This window comes from Bufo bufo, chromosome 4 (genome assembly GCF_905171765.1).
Source record: "Bufo bufo chromosome 4, aBufBuf1.1, whole genome shotgun sequence".
NCBI classification, from domain to species: Eukaryota; Metazoa; Chordata; class Amphibia; order Anura; family Bufonidae; genus Bufo; species Bufo bufo.
In genome coordinates, this window is record NC_053392.1 from 151,194,028 (window position 1) to 151,214,704 (window position 20,677).

The following is a 20,677-nucleotide window of genomic DNA, read 5'->3' on the forward strand; positions in this document are numbered from 1 at the left end:
TGTCCTAGGTAAATACAGCGGCATAAAAGGCCTTTTCTGTCCCTTGAATGCCTAATATTTTAGGCCTTGGAGGAATTCAACACCTGTGATGTCCACGTGTTTCAACTATTATCATTTTGGTTTTTTTCAAGACGGGGGATTTCGTTAGCCATGTTTTTAATCCAATTTTATATTTTTTGTTCTTATAAACATATGTACAGTATTTGACCTGTATTTGTACTGTCCTTCAGAAAAATTTATATCCATTGACCGTTAAATAGACCTCCAGCCACATAATGACTTGATCTTTTCTGTACAGTGAATTCATCATTTTTGGGGCCTGTAATACACTGGCCTGCAGTAAAATTGATATCCTATAAGAGTGTAATCTACCTCCAGCCACATACTTACTTGTTCTTTTCTGTACACTGAATGCATAATTTTGGGGGCCTGTAGTCACTGGCCTACTGAAAAATTGATATCCAATGACCGTGTAATCTACCTCCAGTCACATACTTACTTGTTCTTTTCTGTACGCTGAATACATAATTTTTGGGTCCTGTAGTCCACTGGCCTGCTGTAAAATTGATATCCAATGACCGTGTAATCTACCTCCAGCCACATACTTGTTCTTTTCTGTACGTTGAATGAATAATTGTTGCGGCCTTGGAGGAATTCAACACCAGTGACGACTACGTGTTATAGCATTTCAACTATTATCATCAAGGTTTTTTTCAAGAGGGGGGATTTCGTTAGCAATGTTTTAATCCAATTTTATATTTTTAGTTCTTTTAAACATACCGCATAATGTACCTCGAGCCACATAATCAGAATTTTTTTTAAGTCAGGTGAATGCCTAATTTTAAGGCCCTTACACCCATAAAATTTTCTAGGCTCCGACAGGGCACATTTCAGAGAATTTCCCTTTAAGACGCATAAAAATGTCCACTGATTAAGACACATATTTTTTGTTGGAATTTTTTCATTGATTCCCCTCTAGTATGTCACTGTCCATGTTGTGGGAGTATTTGTGCACTTCTACTAAGTATTTGGTGGCTGCAAATATGAGCTGAAGGTTATTCAGGTTCGCCTACCATTAAATTGAATGGGGCCCACGATCGCGTTCGCAAACCATCTCGGCTGATGTTGGTCCATCACTATATGGCACTATTGTATATATTTTGTCATTTGTGTTTCAGACTGCTGTTGCATTGTTTTTGCTTTCAGCCATGGCGTTGTGTACTTGCACATTGGGATTTGATGACTAACCTCCATTTTTTTCTTTGCAGTTTACATTTGGAGATGTGGTTGACTCCATTGGTCATCCACTCCTAAGTAACCTGTCCCACTGGCTGATTTTAATTAGTGAAAGTATAAAGCTGAAGTCTGCTGTACCTGTATCCATTGGAGTTTATTTGGCACCAGGAGAGGTAAAATGCAGAGTGGGCTCAGCATGTATGTGGAGCCTGGATTCCCTGAATTTAATGGAGGCCAGTCTGGCACCAAAAGAGATAATATTTAGCATAGGTTCCTGTCCTACAGAGATCGCCTTGCCTAGGCGGATAGGCAAAAATGATTTTGTGCAAATGTATTTGCCAATAATCATACATTTATATAATGACAATAGCATTAGCACTAGTATATTTTCTTAGTGAGTATGGCACTATTGTACAGTTTGTTTTTGCTTTTGTGCTTTCAGCCATGGTGCCGTGCACCTGCGCATTGGGATTTGGGATGTGCTGACTAAGCCCCTTCTTTTCTTTGCAGACAACGGCAGGCCACAGTTTTTAATATTGCTCTCCTCTACGCAACATGCATATCAGACAGCACTCATCTTACCAGGACTCATTCTGTCACTATCCTAGTCTAGTAAACAGTATCAGCCAGGTCTCAGTGACATTTGCATCATAACACACCATGGTTACACAGGTTCATAGGTGGCCATGCCCGCACTTTGTATATGGACTGTATTGTAATTATTTTCCAGTGCCCGATCCTGTATTGGCGGGTCACTGAATTAGACAAGGGTATGCTTATTCACAGTCAACAAATAATATGTAAGCAACCAAACCTCTTCCCACAAACAAAACCTAGATTTATTCTATGAGGACAAACTTCACTAAAGCATATATTAAAATGCTACTATACGTGGTGTAGTGCTCATTTCGTTTGCACCTATTTAGATAGCTAACAACTCTGTCTCCTAACTTTCATTTTTTGCTTTTCTTAATATACATATATTTAAAGGGGGTCCTCCTCTTTGCTCAATCTCTACTTATTTAAGGTTATCTTGACAATAAGCAGATAAAAATAAAAAAAATGTGTTCCCTGGCTAAGACCCTCAGCAAGTGACTTTTAACTTTGGAGAAATCTTGCAGTAAGTGTTCAGTTTTCTGCACACCTCCACAGGGCAAATTGAGCATTACACAATATCCATTCAAATGTGTGGGATACCTATGTAATGCAGGAGTAGATAGATCCTCCAAAGTGAGAGAAGCACTTTGCAACTGTGCTCCACTGTAGCTAAGAGATAATGATCCTGAACAGGGGTATGTAAAATGTTTTTCTGAAGTGGACAGTCCTTTGGATAAATATGCATCAAGTTTTTGTTACGTACATTAAGCGTTCTTAATAGGTTATTGCTTAATTGTTGAAGTCTAAATTCATACCAGTCTGTGATGTACTTTTAACGATAGGAAAATGCCATGTCCATAGACTTTAATGGTCAAATAGTCCCAATTATATAGATACAACACTAAACATTGCAAATATTATACCACCTGTGTGACTACTGGTATATACAGGATGCATATAATTGAATATCTCTAAATATATAAGTCACCAATGAGTCTATAGCTTCAGATGGGGTTAAAGACATAAAAACTTTTGCAAGTCAATCTATTGGTAAAAGAAGCGATAGAGTTGGGGGGATATTAGGATACCTGGTTTCACAAGTCAAAGCTGTGTTAGAGAGATAGACTCAAGAAATGTTTTGGATGTGCAGAATTTTAGCCAACTGGTCCATACCTTGAGCATTTATCCTGGTTTCCCAGGCCGAAAGTTCTTCCATATGCATATGAAAAACTTTAGCTAACCATTGGGGAACTGTAGGCGCTGGGTTTTGCTATACAGCTTAATTCTGCTTCAGCACAAATTATAATGTTATATTGCTTGCTGTTACAAAAAAGACTCACATCTGCTAAGCTCAAAGCAAATATGACTTCATTGTCAATCTGTTCCCTTTCTATTACAACTGAATTTCTCATCTGTATGGCTTAGTGCCTATCATTTACTAAGTAAATACTGTAAGAACAGTAATTGTCATGATTTTTCTCCAAATCGAAGGTGTCAGCAGATTTAGGCCTGTCAAGCATTGGACTGAATCCCCAGGCTTTTGATAGATGTCGACACCATAGGTTGAGGAGGATCAGATTAATTTGAGCCACTATGCTCAGACCCAATAATTACTTCAGTAGTAGTAAAATGGAAAAAAAAAAAAAAAAACACTTGTCTATGCTAAGAAATCATTTTGAATGAATGTCTGGGCTTAGCAAATGTGCAGGGCTTACAAAATCCACAATGCCACCCCATGGAGACACATAATTTCAAAGACCTTCTGGTCTAGGTAGAAAAGTCCTGTTTTTTGTTCCAAGGAATTATCTTTCATATATTAAAGAGTGATTTATTCTGCTTTCTAATGTCATGTCATCCTCTCCTTCAACAGAATATCTTGGCCATACAAGCTACTTACATGATATTATCAGTCTGTAAGCTGTATTGTTGTTCTGTTTGCTGTAATGGCTTCCTCTTGTATGCAGACATTTATCAGTATGAGAATTATCTGAAGCACACATCCTGATGATATAAAGAAGCCTTTTTTTTTGTATTCAAATTATAATTTAGAAAATGTTAGGATTGATTGTGAATAAATAATATCTACTACAAATTATATATATATATATATATATATATATATATATATATGAATTTTGTGTGAAATGCCATTTAAATGTTAATCCAAATTAGTACAAATTCATATAATTATTTGGCTATGAGATCAAAGTGTCTTTATTTCCTAAACAGTTTGCCATTGTCATTAAACAATGGAGGGCACATAGCACTAGCTATTCCTTCTGGTTATTTCCATAGAGAGAACGTAATGGATGTGGATATGCCATAATAATTCGTGCCAGGAATCCAGGATTTGAATTTGACTAATAGCACCATTACAACTTTACCAAAAGCCAATTCCTGTGGCCTCGGCAGGTCCAGCTGCTGATGACTCAGGAAGGAAGTGGGAGAGATTAGGGTACACAGGAAGAAAACAGAACTGCACAGACAAAAAGCAAACCAGCCAGGCATATATATATATATTTTTTTTTAAACAAAACAGAACAATGGATTCACTACTGAGGTTTAAATGATCCATCTTATTGGACTCATTTGTTCTATTCCTGTTGGCAAGACCACCAGGAAACATGTGAGCCATTATGTAAAGCGTACTGTAATTCAAGGCACATCTCAATTAATTTCCCTCTTGACTACACCAAGAACAATACATAGCATCAACCAGTATTAATCTCCGGCAATAATTCCCTTTGTATGATTGAGAGGTTTTTCTCTCAAATTAAGGTTCTGGGATGGGATGGTTAAACTTGGCAGTCATCTTGGAACATGAAAGGATTTATTTTTAGCCAACTGTTTTAATGAAAATAAGGCTTGTCATTAGTAATTTTTATAATTATATTTTCTGCTTTTAAATGTTGATAGGCAAAATAAAACTGTTTAGAAATTAAATGATGCAATATTCCTGTTTGTAATTCTTTGAAGTGCTAGTGCGCTGTGATTAGTCAGCAGGATAATTAAATAGTCAACAATAAAATGAAGGTATGTTTACCATAACAAGCTGTTCAACATTATCATTTTTTCTGGATCATCTTAGGATGGGTCGTTGGGAGAGTAATTGCTCTAAAGTACGGATAGGTGATGGTTTTATGAAATATCACTAATTGTAATTAGTCTCATATAATAGACAGCTTCTGATAAATCAAATATTATTGATACTCTACATACAAAAGTATCTCAAAGAATACTATATCCATAAGATGTACAGTAAAGGTGCACAACCTATGGCCACAACATCATTCTGTGTGTTCCTCAAACATCTGGTCACAGAACTGCCTCTCTGTGTCTGGTGGTGCTCACGTGTGTGTTCCATGTCAGAAAGGAGTGGTGGGGTAGCATCAAAGCAGACATGGGTAAGTACAAATGGTGCACAGTGCTGCCATCTTTGGGACACCCATATGTCAGCAGAAGAGTGATTTCCCGACCTCTTTGTGGCACTCCAGAAAGCAGTAGATGTACTGGATTGGTTGCCGTTATGCATGTGGCAGTTGATGGGAGTAGTGAAGCATTTGGCTGTATCATCTTCTCATTAGAGATGGCCTTGCAGTTCACCCGGCAGTCGTTTCGTGGCGAACTTAGCACGTTCACGATTCGTCGAACATGTGAACATATGACGATGTCCGCCGGCAACATATTCTTTTGCATTGCGCCGAACTTTGACCCATGACACATCCATCAGGTGGGACAGGACAGCCAATTGAGATGTTTCAGCACATGGACACACCAACACCCTATAAAAGAACCCGATGTGGCAGCCATTTTACATTCTGTGTTTTGCCAGTGTAGGGAGAGGTTGTTTTGTGGAGCAGGGACAGGCTGTTAGGGACACCAAACACTAGCTAATTGGGCCACAAAAGTCCTTTGAAGGGCTGGTATAGGTGTGCTATCGATAGGTGTGATATACTGAGGGGTGTGATATACTTATAATATACTTTCTAACATTATATCCCAGATATTCTAAATTCCCTACTGGGATTATCTCTACAGCAAGTAGTGGAGGAGCCAACCCAGAAGGAGGCCATTTTAGATTTAGTATTCACAAATGGGAATTTGGTATATGATATTACTGTAGGGGAAAAGCTTGGGATCTAGTGATCACCAGTCAGTGTGGTTTACTATAAGTACAGTGACTGAGTCACACCACACAAAAACAAAAGTTTTAGATTTTAGAAAAACTGACTTTTCTAAAATTAGATTAGTGGTATACGAGCCCTGTCCGACTGGAACAGTTTCAATGGAGTCCAGGAGAAATAGGACTACTTTAAAGTGGCACTATTAAAGGCAACAGATAACTGCATTAGGCTTGTCAGTAAAAGCAAAAAAAGGAAGAGACCTGTAACGGTCACGTACACACACACTCAGGGGGGAGGATAGTGGACCACTACGCTCCACCCTCACCCCTGGCACTGCCTACTTGCCTTGCAAGTCCTGATGACAGGGGACAACTGGATGGCAGTCCCTAGATTAGAATACGTGCTGGGAGGACAGACAAGACAAACAACAGATAGTGAATGGACTGAGTCAATACCAAGAGAGCAACAAAGTTCAAATGGAGTAAGCAGAGAATAGTCAGGAGAAGCCAGGGTCAAATACCAGGAGAGTAATAAAGTACCACAGGAGTCTGCAAAGAATCGTTAGGTGGAAGCCGGGGTTGGAATACCAGGAGAGCAGCACAGTACAGGAGGAGCAGGCAGAGGATCATCAGGGAACACAGGAACAGGTAAGTATGCCAGGTAACAGAATCGCAAATTAACCTAATTAACAGGCAACCTGTGGCCAGCAGGCTGCCTGTTAAATAATGACTAGCTGGGATCATGTGATGTGGGCCAGCGTCACATGACCCATGCTGCTGAATACAGCTGAGCACCGAGTGCCCAGCTTGGTGCTGAGACCTCCCCTGGTTGCTGGGGGAACTGAGGACGCCGGCCGCGCTGAGGAGACGTGTGCGGCCGGTCCGTCCCGCCCCCTATCACCTAATAGACGAGGACGCTGCACGCGGCCTCGCTCCTGCACAGGGGCAGGACGCCGTCGGCGCTGGTGAGAGCGAGCGCCTCATCGGCATCTTGTGATAGTACCCCTCCTCTTATGCGGGGCCACCGGACCCAAGACTTCAGACGACAGCTTCTCAGGATGTTCTAAATGAAATTTTCTAACCAGTCTAGGAGCATGGACCTCCCTACGCAGGTACCCAAGATCTCTCCTCGGGTCCATAGCCCTTCCAGTGGATCAGGTACTGTAAGGAATTACGCACTCTCATGACATCCACTATCTTAGACACCACATACTCTACAGCATCATTAACAAGAACCGGCGGAGGCGCGGCTTTCAATGGTACAACAGGTTCAAAATATTTTTTAAGTAGAGATTTATGAAACACATCGTGAATGTGGAACGACTCGGGCAGCTCCAACCTAAACGATACCGGATTAATCACTTTCGTAATTTTATACGGTCCAATAAAATGAGCAGCATATTTTCTAGAAGCTACCTTGGGCGGACAACCACACCTTATCTCCAACCTGAAAGTTCACCCCCTTAGAACGTCTCCTATTGGCCTTGACTTTCTGGATACTTCAGAGGAGACCTTATCCACCTCGGGGTTAGAGGAGGAGATAGATGACCCAGAATGAAAACGGGGATGGAAACCATGGTTACAAAAAAAAAGGGGAGACCCCAGCAGAAGAATTAACATGGTTTATTCAGAGAGAAAATTTGGCCAACGGAAGAAATTTAGCCTATAATTGCTGGTCATCAGCAACATATGACCTCAGGAATTGTTCCACAGACTGATGAGGGAGCGTTCAGTCTGCCCATTACTCTCAGGGTGGTAGGCGGACAAAAAAGACAATGAAATTTGGCATTTCTGACAGAAAGCCCTCCAAAACTTAGACACAAACTGCAAACCCCTGTCAGATACAATATTCTCTGGAATACCATGTAACCGTACAATCTCTTTCACAAAAATAGACGCCAGTGTTTTGGCATTTGGGAGTTTAGAAAGGTGAATAAAATGAACCATCTTGTTAAACCTATAGACCACTACCCAAACCACAGTCTTACCCTCCGCAGGGGGCAGGTCAGTAATAAAGTCCATCGATATGGGACCAGGGTCTACTGGAATGGGTAAGGGCCGTAGGTCACCATCAGGGAGAGTCCTAGGTGTCTTAGACCTAGCACAAACCTCGCAGGCCGACACATAGGACTTGACATCCCTAGTTAGAGTGGGACACCAATAAGATCTAAAAACCAGCTCCTTAGTGCCCTCAATACCAGGATGTCCACAAAAGGCAGATCATGACACTCACCTAACAGCTGTAGACAAAACTGTATGGGAACAAACAACTTATCTGTTGGGGTAGATGCCGTTGCCAGATGTTGTTCAGCCTTAATGAGAGCCGAGATATCCTGGGTTAAGGCTGCAATGAAGATATTTGCTGGTAGAATGGATTCAGGTGGTGCCATCTGTAGGCTGAAATGCATGGTAGCTCTGAGATTATGCGTAAGCCTTCAACGTTTTTACTTCCAGGCCTGAAAGTAATGGAGAAATCAAAACAAGTAAAAAAATGGTGCCCATCTGGCCTGATGGGGATTCAACCTCGTAGCAGACCTCGAGAAACATTAGGTTCTTATGGTCAGTGACAACAGTAACTGGCTATTTCAGAATGGGAGCGCTACTGAATGCCTTCTTTAGGGTTTCAAATGAAGTAATGGCCATAGTAGGCAATCTCCAAATCCGCCCCTTTCTTAGTGAGGTCGGTCAACAGTTTAGCAATTACTTAAAAATTCTTTATGAATTTACGGTAGTAAATTGGCAAATCGTAAGAAACATTGTAAGGCCTTTAAGGATGAAGGTCTTATCCATTCTTAATTGCTAGTACCTTACTAGGGATCCATTTTGAAGGCATGAGGAGTCATGGACATGACCTAGAAATAGTATCTTCCTGTAAACCAAAGACACATTCTCTTGATTAGCGATAACTTATTCTCCCTCAACACCCCCAATACTTGTCTAACATGAAACATGAGATTTGAAATCAGGGGAAAATATGAAAATGTCGTCAAGGAGTATCTATTCTAGATAGTGATCTTATTTAATTTCCGGTAATCTATACAAGGTCTAAGACCACCATCCTTCTTCTTAATAAAGAAAAACCCCGCCCCCATTGGAGAGACAGATGGTCTAATGTGCCCCTCATTGAGGCTTTCCTTAATATAATCCTCCATGGCCTTGCATTCAGGCTTAGAAAGATTCTAAATACGCCCCTTAGGAAACCTGGCACCTTCTACTATTCTATGGCGCAATCATAGGTCTATGGGGTGGTAGAGCCTCCGGGGTCGAAGATGAAAACACATCAGAATATTCCTTAATGACTGCGGGTAATGTATCAGATTCTACTGAGACCCCAGCCTGTAGCACAGACAAGCATGAGTCGCACTTATGTCCCCATTTCACCAACTCCCCCCTGGACCAATCTATAGTGGGGTTGTGTAATTGGAGCCGAGGCAACCCTAGTACCACCTCGGACCGGTAAGTTCTCCAGGACTAAGAGGGAACATTTCTCAGAGTGGCACACACCCACGATTAAAGAAATCTCTGAGGTACACGACCTCACCGTACCACCTACCAGGGGAGTGGCGTCGATAGCCATGACGTGGATTGGCGTAGGTAGAACAATAATTGGAATACCCAGTCTTATAGCGTACTCACAATCAATAAAGCTGGCCACTGAGCCAGAGTCAATAAAGGCCTTACCCGGCCCATATATTTACACCCAGGGATATCGTTATGGGTACCAAAAGCTTACATTTCGTAATATCAGGGTGTGTAACCTGGTTTTAGGTTTCCTTGCCTTGGGAGATTTGACGGAGAGTACCTTCTTAGGACACTGGTTGATCCAATGGTCAGGATCTCTGCAGTAAAAACACACTCCACGTCTGCGGTGCAGATTCCCTTGGGTCATGCTGACCTGCATGGGTTCTTCGGAAGAGACCTCAGCTTTGTTCCTGGGACAGACCTCAGGCTGGACCACCACCTGAGAAGAGAACTGTCATTCCTGTGGTCCTCTCTCTAACCCGTTAAAGTTGGGCAACTAGGGTCATCATCTCCTCTAGAGTCTCAGGAAGCTGATAACTCACTAGAAGATCCTTTAGGTTATCAGACAGACCTGACCTGAACTGACTCTTAAGGGCTGGTTCATTCCACCCTGAGGGAATACACCACCTTCTAAATTGGGTGCAATACTGCTCCGCAGGTTGATCGCCCTGAACCAGTGCCTTTAGAGCAGTCTCGGCTACCAGTGCCCTGTCTGGTTCATCATACAGGGTACCCAGGGCCTGAAAAAAAAACTCTACTGATGCTAAACAACTGGCGTCAGCTGGTAAAGAGAATGCCCACTCCTGGGGATCACCCTGTAATCGGGAAATGACAATGCCCACGCTTTGACTCTGACTGGAGGACAAGGGGCGCAAACGGAAATAAAGTTTACAATTTTCCTTAAAGGAAAGAAACTTCCTCCAGTCTCTAGTAAGAGTTCAGGAAGCTTAATCTGGGGCTCTAAATGCGGACGAGGCCTGAGGAATGGAAGAACCTTGTCGTAACTCAAAAGAACTGAGTTTCTCCCAAGCACCTGCACCATCTGCGTCAGGTTATAAACGTGGTCTGTCATGGTCACCAGAGGACTCATGATACAGTAGTTAGGTAGGGCCTGTTAATCTGTAACTGTCACGTACACACACACTCAGTGGGGAGGATAGTGACCACTGCTCCCACCCTCACCCCTGGCCCATGCCTACTTGTCTCACATTTCCTGAATCCTGATTACAGGGACAACTGGACGGAAAGTCCCTAGCCTTAGAATACGTGCTGGGAGTAAGACAGACAAGACATACAACGGATAGTAAACGGACCCGAGTCAATACCAAGAGAGCAACGAAGTAAGCAGAGAATAGTCAGGAGAAGCCAAGGGCAATTACCAGGAGAGAAATAAAGTACCACAGGAGTCTGCAGAGAATCGTCAGGTGGAAGCCGGGGGTCGGAATACCAGGAGAGCAGCACAGTACAGGAGGCAGGCAGAGGATCATCAGGGAACACAGGAAACAGGTAGGCATGCCAGGTAACATAATCACAAATGAACCTAATTAACTTGGCAACCTGTGGCCAGCAGGATACCTGTTAAATACTGACTAGCTGGGGTAATGTGACGTGGCCAGCATCACATGACACACGCTGCTGAATACAGCTGAGCACTGAGTGCCCAGCTCGGTGCTCAGACCTCCCCTGGTTGTCGGGGGGAAACTGTGAGGACGCCGCCCCCTATCACCTGTCCCGCCCCCTATCACCTAGTAGACGAGGAACGCTGCACGCGACATCGCTCCTGCAACAGAGGCAGGATGCCGACGGTGCTGAGAGGAGAGGCGAGCGCCTCGTCAGCGTCCCGTGACAAGACCACCTGTGGTACTCAGCAGAAGTGGCCAAAAAAAAAAAAAAACGAGGTTGAATAGGGATAGTTATGAGATTCGGCAGAGGTTGGCCAAGTAAGTATAAGAGCTTCTAAGAGCACAGGCAGAAGAGAAATTAGCTCAGTCAGTTGAAAAGGGTTATTAAGACATTCTTCAGATACATAAATGAAAAAAAGAAATTAAAACAAGGAATTACCAAATTATAGTCCAGCGAATAGATACACAATCTCAATTAGGGTTAGTAAACCTAAATCCAGCTCCAGCAATTTATATAACCCTTAAAATTATAAACTTTAATTATATATCCTTAAATAAATGGATTTAAAGACACACAGAACAAAAATCACTGAGATCAACTCAGATAATTCCACAGCAGGCAGCTATAAAGATATCCTGGAGAATGGGGGAGCACTATCCCCATAAACTCACCCTGGTCTAATGCTCACCCGGGATGGCCCTTGATGGTGGGGGACTCCCTGTCCTCGAACTGGACTGATAAGATCCTACAACAGCCCTAACACAGTGGTTAGGGGTTAAATAGGTGCCTGCCCCCCCCACACACACCTATATACTACTTAGATTGGTCATTTCTGATTTTGATATCCCCCTTATGTATATATTGCCCCTAGTGCCTTCCTGCGCTTATGGCGTCTGTTAAGTGTATGCTCTAATAAGGTGAGGATATTCATTTGGCTGAATTCGGTCAACTTGTACTCTATGATCCAGACAAACTGTTCTTTCGATTATATCTGCATCTGCGGTCCATTGCGCTCCATTTACCGGAAAACACGTGACCGTTACTTGCATCTTCAGGTCCATTGCGTTCCATTTACCGGAAACAAGTGACCGGAAATGTGCGTTCGTACTGAGAACTAGCTGTGCGTTCCATTGGCCGGAAATGACAACTGGTAGGCGACGCGGCAGCATCGCATTGTCTGTGGATGGAATCTTTGATTATGAGGAGTGTATTTAAAAGGGTGGCATCGGGCCACATAAAGTAGCGGGCCTCTGGAGGAGCTGGGACGCTTTACCCTAGAGAAGGACAACTGACTGTAAGTAGGGATATACATCCCCCATGAGTCTTCACTACTCTGACTGTATCTGGTGATGCTGAATGTGTACTTTCCATGATCTAGGACAGTGATAGGCAAACTGCGGCTCTCCAGCTGTTGCAATAACTACAAACTCCCACCATGCCCCGCTGTAGGCTGAAAGGCTTTAGGCAGTCTTTGCATGCTGGGAGTTGTAGTTCTGCAACAGCTGGAGAGCCGCAGTTTGCCTAACACTGATCTATGGATATCTATGTGTATTGATGCCATCTAAGACAATTCATTGGACCTCCGTGGTGCATATAGAGACTGTGAGTTTTAGGTTTTAACAAAGGTGGTCATTGGTGGAGGTAAAGCTTTGGGACTTGGTTGTGTTTCTATACCACATTTCTTTCTCCTCCACAGATGCCTCTATGGAAGTCTAACCTCATTGGATATCGACTTCTGACCAGTCGTCTATTTTATGGTCTGCGATAGGTCCAAATGAGATTGATCTCCTCCTACCATCATCAAATGGCTCCCCTATTATTGATATCATATGTATAACGAACACTAAGATATCATTATTGTGGTCCGCACCCAAATAACGTATAACACTACATCACTATTGGTATCCGATATCTAAGATATCATTTCAGCTCACTGACCCCCTGATGATCTCACATAGTGGGGGAAACGCGTTGGGGTATTTTCATTTACGTATATCCACTTGGGGTATTTTCATTTACGTATATCCACTTATGGGGTGTATTTAACTACGTATACCTTGATGTACTGTGTACCTTGTTGGCTGTTTACTCACAGCACTAGGGCTGTATACATAGTCATCAACTTACCCTATCTCTATAGGGGAGGGTGTAAGGTATTGTTTGTCTTTTTTAACTTTCTTATCCTCCACTTACAGGCACCTATTTAAACCCCCTACCAGTGTGTTAGGGCTGTTGTAGGATCTTATAGTCCAGGTTCGAGGACAGGGAGGTCCCCACCATCAGGGGCCGTCCCTGGCTGAGCATTAGACCAGGGTGAGTTTATAGGGATAGTTCTCCCCACTCTCCAATATAATCTTTAAGCTGCCTGCTGTAGAATTATCTGAGTTGATTCTCAGTGAATTATGAGGTCTTTAAATCTATTTATTTTAAGTATATATAATTGGAATTACCAAATTAAAAAACAAAAGAAGGAAGGTATATGAATAAGACTAAAGAACTAGCTGACTCATGAATACTATCAGTTCAGTTTTTTACAATGGAAAATGAAGGAGAAGGACCTCAGGGAGGAAGACTAATTAATCTTTTGATGCATGGAAGAGGTTCAGCGTGATGGAATACACCCAAAGTCTATTAAAAGACAGCTCAGCGGTGTACTAGCAAAACCATTAACAGATTTATTTAAACTAATCTCTGAGTAACAGGAGTCCGTCCCAGAAAAATTGAAATTAGCAAAGGTGCCCATCTTCACAAGACAGGTAGTAGGAAGGAATCATGCAACTATAGGCCAGTAAGCCCTGACATCAAATAGTGGGGAAAATTAATGGAAACCATACTTAAGGAGAGGAAATGTGGAACATCTAAAATCCCATGGATTGTAAAAGATGAAAAACAGCATGGGGTTACTTCATGGAGATCATGTCAAACTAATCTTATAGATTTTTTTGATTGGGTGACTAAAATAATAGATGGCGGAGGTGCAGTAGACATCGCTTATCTAGACTTTAGTAAGGCTTTTGATACTGTCCCACATAGAAGGCTTATCAATAAATTGCAGTCTTTGTGCTTGGACCCCCATATTGCTGAATGGATTAGGCAATTGCTGAGTGACAGACAACAGAGGGTTGTAGTCAATAGTGATGAGCGGCAGGGGCAATATTAAAATTCGCGATATTTCACGAATATTTGGGCGAATATTCTCCATATATTCGCGAATTCGTGATCTCCAGGCATAATTTTCTTGTTTGCAAAAATTTGCATAGAATTCGCATAAACATTTTCACATGAACTGGTATTTTTTTTAAAAATCGAATATTCGCGATTACGAATATATTTTGGGATATTCTAAATATTCGCGAATTCTCGCAGTGCCGATATTCGCGATTAAAATTCGCAATTCGAATATTCGTGATCAACACTAGTAGTCAATGGAGTATATTCAGACCATGGTCTTGTTACCAGTGGGGTACACTGTTCTGGGACCCATATTGTTTATTATCTTTATCAGCAAAATTGCAGAAGTCCTCGATGGTAAGGTGTGTCTTTTTGCTGATGACACAATGATTTGTAACAGGGTTGATGTTCCTGGAGGGATACACCAAATGGAAAAGGATTTAGGAAAACTAGAGGAATGGTCAAAAATCTGGCAACTAAAATTTAATGTTGATAAGTGTAAGATAATGCACCTGGGGCGTAAAAACCCAAGAGCAGAATATAAAATCAGTGATACAGTCCTAACCTCAGTATCTGAGGAAAGGGACTTAGGGGTCATTATTTCAGTAGGCAGACAATGTCATAGAGCAGCAGGACATGCTAGCAGAATGCTTGGGTGTATAGGGAGAGGCATTACCAGTAGAAAGAGGGAGGTGCTCATGCCGCTCTACGGAGCACTAGTGAGACCTCATTTGGAGTATTGTGCGCAGTACTGGAGACCATATCCCAGAAGGATATTAATACTTTATAGAGAGTTCAGAGAAGAGCTACTAAACTAGTACAAGGATTGCAGGAAAAAACTTACCAGGAAAGGTTAAAAGGACCTTAACATGTATCGCATGGGAAGAAAGACGAGACAGAGGGGATATGATAGAAACTTTTATATACATGAATGGAATCAACACAGTAAAAGAAGAAAGAATATTTAAAAGAAAAAAACTGCTAAAGAGGACATAGTTTTAAATTAGAGGGGCAAAGGTTTAAAAGTAATATCAGGAAGTATTACTTTACTGAGAGAGTAGTGGATGCATGGAATAGCCTTCCTGCAGAAGTGTTAGCTGCAAATACCGATTGAGGGCTGCTATATACCTGTTGCCCCAAATAATCAGGGTGGTGGTCATATAACTATTGTGGCAAAAAAAAATAATTGAGGGGGTGTGTGATATACCTGTTTCCACAAAAAAACTGATTAAGGGGTTCATATACCTTTTTTCCACCAAATACTGATTGAGGGGCTTGCAAGTATACCTGTTTCTACAAAATACTCGATTAAGGGGTTTGATATACTGCTTCCCACAAAATACTGATTAAGGGGTTTGTTATAACCTGTTTCCACCAAATATTGATTGAGGCCTGCAATATACCACCTACCAAAAAATACTGATTAAGGGGTTTTGATATACAGTAACAGTTTTCACCAAATATTGATTGAGGGCTGCGATATACCTGCTTCCACAAAATACTGTTTAATGGGTTTCAATATACTGTTTTCACGAAATATTGATTGAGGCCTGCGATATACCTGCTTCCACAGAATACTGAATAAGGGGTTTGATATACCTGCTTCACAAAATACTGATTGAGGGCTGCGAGATACCTGCTTCCACAAAGACTGCTCCTTCTCTAGGGACTAAGGCACATGGTAATTTGAAAATGACAGCAGAGGAAGAGGCATGCCGTTCTGCAGGGGTGGTAGGGGTCGGGCAGGTGCACCATGCCGGAGCTAAGTAGGAGGTTGGGGAAGAGCGCGTGTGGATTACTTCAAAGGGCGCACAAGTTGGTTGAGTGGCATCACTCACCCATCCATTTCTGCACCCCTCCTCATCACTGTATCTTGCACCCTCCTCATCACTCTGCTGTGTGCACCCCCAAATCCACCACCACCCAACAACCACCATAGCTTCTCCACTTGAGTCAGAGGAATAATTTTCCCATCCATTCCCAGAAACTTAACGATGAGCTAGCCATTCTTGACCATCGGATGAGGAAGAGGAGGTAGCAACGGCTGCCACCAAGCGGTCTGACAACAGTACCCATATCAGCCCAAGGAGGGAGGTACCCGCTGTTGCTGCCTACTCTGAGATCTCTAATGTCAGTGGTGTTGAAGGTGACTATGATGACGTGTCGATGGACGTCATGTGGATGCTCACACAAGAGAGGAAGAGGAGGTGAGTTCAGAGGAGAGACGGAGCAGCAGAGAGGAGAAGAAGGAGCATTCCGCAGGCAGAGCTCGCTGGGCACAGGAGGCAAAAAGCAGACTGCACATGTATCTGGAGTGAGCCATCCACCATGCCCGGTCACTTCTGGTAGCTCCCAGTGTTGCCATTGCAGTCTGTACTGTCAATAAATAAGTCACTGGTAAGCCCAACACTCACCTATGGACTAACCGCCTTAAGAAGGCACCTGGCCTCCCATCACCGAGCCCAGTGGGAGCAACGTCGTCAGAACCCACAAAGCCACACTCCCGGCGCTCCACGTCCTGCCTCTTCTCCTTCTCCTCTCACCTTCCATTTGTTTCTCACTCCACCTTCCACCACGCCGTCGTTGCGTCATCTGGCATAAGGCAGGCTTCCGTGGCGCAATATGTTCGAGCGTAAAGAGTTGATTACGACGGATAACCCCTCTTTGCCCACGGCTGACCGCTGGCTTGTCGGAACTGCTAACCCACCAACTACTGCCATATAAACTGGTGGACTCAGAGGCCTTTAGAAAATTTATGGCCATTGGCCACCACAATGAAGGTCCCTGGAAGGAAATATTTCTCCCAGAAGGGCAACCAAAGCTTTATGGGCCACATTCAGTGGCAAAATTAAGAATATCTCTGGCACACAGTGTCAGTGCCAAGATACATCTGGTCTAGCAAACACGGGCATGTAAGGTACATAACTTTTTCTTCCACTGGTGAGAACCTTCTGACGGGCCGGTCAAGCATGAAACCTGTGGTTCCCGTGTTGATTTGGTGTTACCGCACGGATTGCATGCAGGCCGGCCTCTTCTTCTCTCCTCCTCCTTCTACATCCTCCTCGGCTGACTCCTCCTTTTCCACTGCTACTACCTCTTCCGCTGCGCCCCCCAAGCTCCTACATAACCTATTCGACGTGCCAGGTGAGACATTGCCATGCTGTGCTGCGGCTGTTGTGCCGGAAGCCAGAGCCACACGAGTCCCTGCGCTACTTTTAGCTCTGGGCTCCACAGGCCGATCATTGGCTACAACCCCGCTCAATTTGACAATAAATTGGTGTGCGACAACGGTGCCAATCTGCTGAGCGCACTGAAACAGAACAAGGTATACATGGCACACGTCCTGAACTTAATCGTGCAGTGATTCATTGCCAAATACCCCGGGGTCCAGGACGTCTTGCAGAAGGCCAGGAAACTCTCTGGCCATTTTTGAAGATCTTGCACGGCCATGGCTCGCCTTGCTGATGTTCAGCGGCGACTCCACTTGCTCATCAGATGTCTGATTTGTGACAGCCCGACGTGCTTGAACTCCACCTTGTATATGTGTCACAGTGGGGAGTGGGGGAAACCCCCCACCGTACAATCTAAACGGATAAGGGGGAAGCAGCTAGGCCAGGACGCCGAGATCAGGGAGCAGATCACCTCCTATTGCGTCCATAATCCTCACCTTAACTCCTCACCTTATGAGCGTTCCTGGATGGTAGGACGGCTCATACCAGGATACCATTGGCTCCAGGGGAGGGCTGGCAGCCTTAGTCCTGGGGGCAAAACCAGTCAAGTGGCCCATTTAGCCCAGCCCATTATTAAAAGCCCCTCTTCCTACATATAAATAGGCCACTCCCAACAAACACTGTACAGCTGAAATTCTATTGTTGAGGCTGTCTCTACACATCATACGGAGAGGGGAGGGCCTGTCCTGGCTGCATTGCCTGCTTCACATTAAAGCAGGGTGAGGCCATATATATGGATACACCTTAATAACAATGGGAATGGTTGGTGATATTAACTTCCTGTTTGTGGCACATTAGTATATGTGAGGGGGGGAACTTTTCAAGATGGGTGGTGACCATGGTGGCCATTTGAAGTCGGGACATTTTGAATCCAACTTTTGTTTTTTCAATAGGAAGAGGGGTCATGTGACACATCAAACTTATTGGGAATTTCACACAAAAAACAATGGTGTGCTTGGTTTTAACGTAACTTTATTCTTTCATGAGTTATTTACAAGCTTCTCTTTGTTTACAGCCATTGACATGTCGCCGAGGTTAACACGTGAGGAGCGGATAGAAATTGTGTTGATGTCTGTTAAGCAGGCAGTAACCGGTCATTGCAGCAGATTTCAATGCAAGACACCCTATGAGACCACCCATCTCCCATGCTACAGTTAGCAAAACTGCTTGCTAAGTTTCGTGAAACTGTTCAGTGTTGGATTGCAAAATGTGGAGCGCATGAAAATCTGTTTCTAATGGAAGAAACATCAGTGGCTGTCCTAGCTTCATTCAGCAAGAGCCCACAGCGTTAGCACTCGCCACATGTCACTGGAGAGTGGCATTAGTCCGAACATCCCTTCGGGCGGATATTAGCTACTCACAAATGGCACCCTTACAAACTCCAGCTACTGCAGCATCTCACGAGGATGACCCAGATCGGCGCACTGAATTTGCAGAATGGGCAAAACAAAAAATGGAATAGGACCCTCAGTTTATGCAGAAGATTTTGTTCAGTGATGAGGCAAACTTTTATGTGAATGGTAAAGTTAACAAACAAAACCACCGCTATTGGTCTGACACTGGATAGATCCCTCCGAAACTGTTGGAACAAAAAAATTGATGGTATGGTGTGGTATATGGGGGACAAAGATAGTGGGGCCATTCTTCATCAATGGAAACCTCAAGGCCACTGGATATGCAAAATTGCTACATGATGTGTTTCTCTCTTTATGCACTGAAGCTGGCATGTTCCCTGAGTTTTTCCAGCAAGATGGTGCACCACCACATTAAGGGTGTCAGGTCCGAGCATTCCTAGATGAACAGTTTCCTGGAAAGTGGATTGGTCGTCGTGGGCCAGTTGAATGGCCCCCAAGGTCTCCCGATCTGACCCCCTTAGACTTTTATCTTTGGGGTCATCTGAAGGCAATTGTCTATGCTTTGAAGATACGAGATGTGCAGCACCTGAAACTACGGATACTGGAAGCCTGTGCTAGCATTTCTCCTGCGGTGTTGCTATCAGTGTGTGAAGAGTGGGAGAAGAGGGTTGCATTGACAATCCAACACAATGGGCAGCACATTGAACACATTTTATAAGTGGTCCAGAAACTTGTAAATAACTCATGAAAGAATAAAGTTACGTTAAAACCAAGCACACCATTGTTTTTCTTGTGAAATTCCCAATCAGTTTGATGTGTCACATGACCCTCTTCCTATTCATCTGACCCTCTTCCTATTCAGACCCGTCCTCAGGACAGCGATACAGATGGCTGTGCTCGTGGGGGCAGGGGAGGGAGAGGCATCTCCCCTCCATGTTCTTCTGCACTAATGCCTGCAGCCTATCAGAGGCTGGCTCAGGCGGCGCGATGACATCCTTATCATCGCGCTGTCTGAGCAGGGCAGCTCACAACAGGGACACAGGCCCGGAAGAGCCCTGCATCGCAACGCTGCTGATGGAGGTAAGTATTAGCGTTTTTTTGTGGAAGCTGGCACTATGGGGGGCTAACACTATTGGGGGAGCTGAAACTATGAGGGGGCTGGCACTATGGGGGGAGCTGGCACTATGGCGGGGAGCTGGCACTATGGGGGGTGGGGTGCTGCACTATGGGGGGGAGCTGGCATTTCTTACAGCCCCATTTTTTTGGGGTGGTATTCTGGAGCATTTATTTCTTGCCCTTTTTTTTTTGGGGGGGGGGGCACTATGGGGGGGGATTACTTACTGGCACATTATGGGGGGGGCACCATGGGGGAGAGGAGTATTATGGGGGTATCTGGGGTCTCTAAAGGGGCTTTTTTATTATTGGCACATTATGGGGGGCACTATAGGGGAGAGCGGCACTATGGGGCATCTGGTGTCACTATAGGGGCATTATTTAGGGACACTAGGGGAAAGTGGGGGCTCTAAAGGGCCTTTTTTATTGGCACATTATTGAGGGCACTATGGCATCTGGTGACACTAAGGGGGCATTTTTTACTGGCACATTATTGGAGGCACTATGGGGGAGAGCGGCACTATGGGGCATTATTTGGGGGCACTATGGGGGAGTGGAGGATTATTGGGGCGTATGGTGGCACTAAGAAGGGGCATTTGTTTACTGGCACATTATGGTGGAGAGGAGCACTTTAGGGACATCTGCTGGGGGCACTAAGAAGGGGCATTTTTTTACTGCCATATTATGGGGGACACTATGGGGAAGGG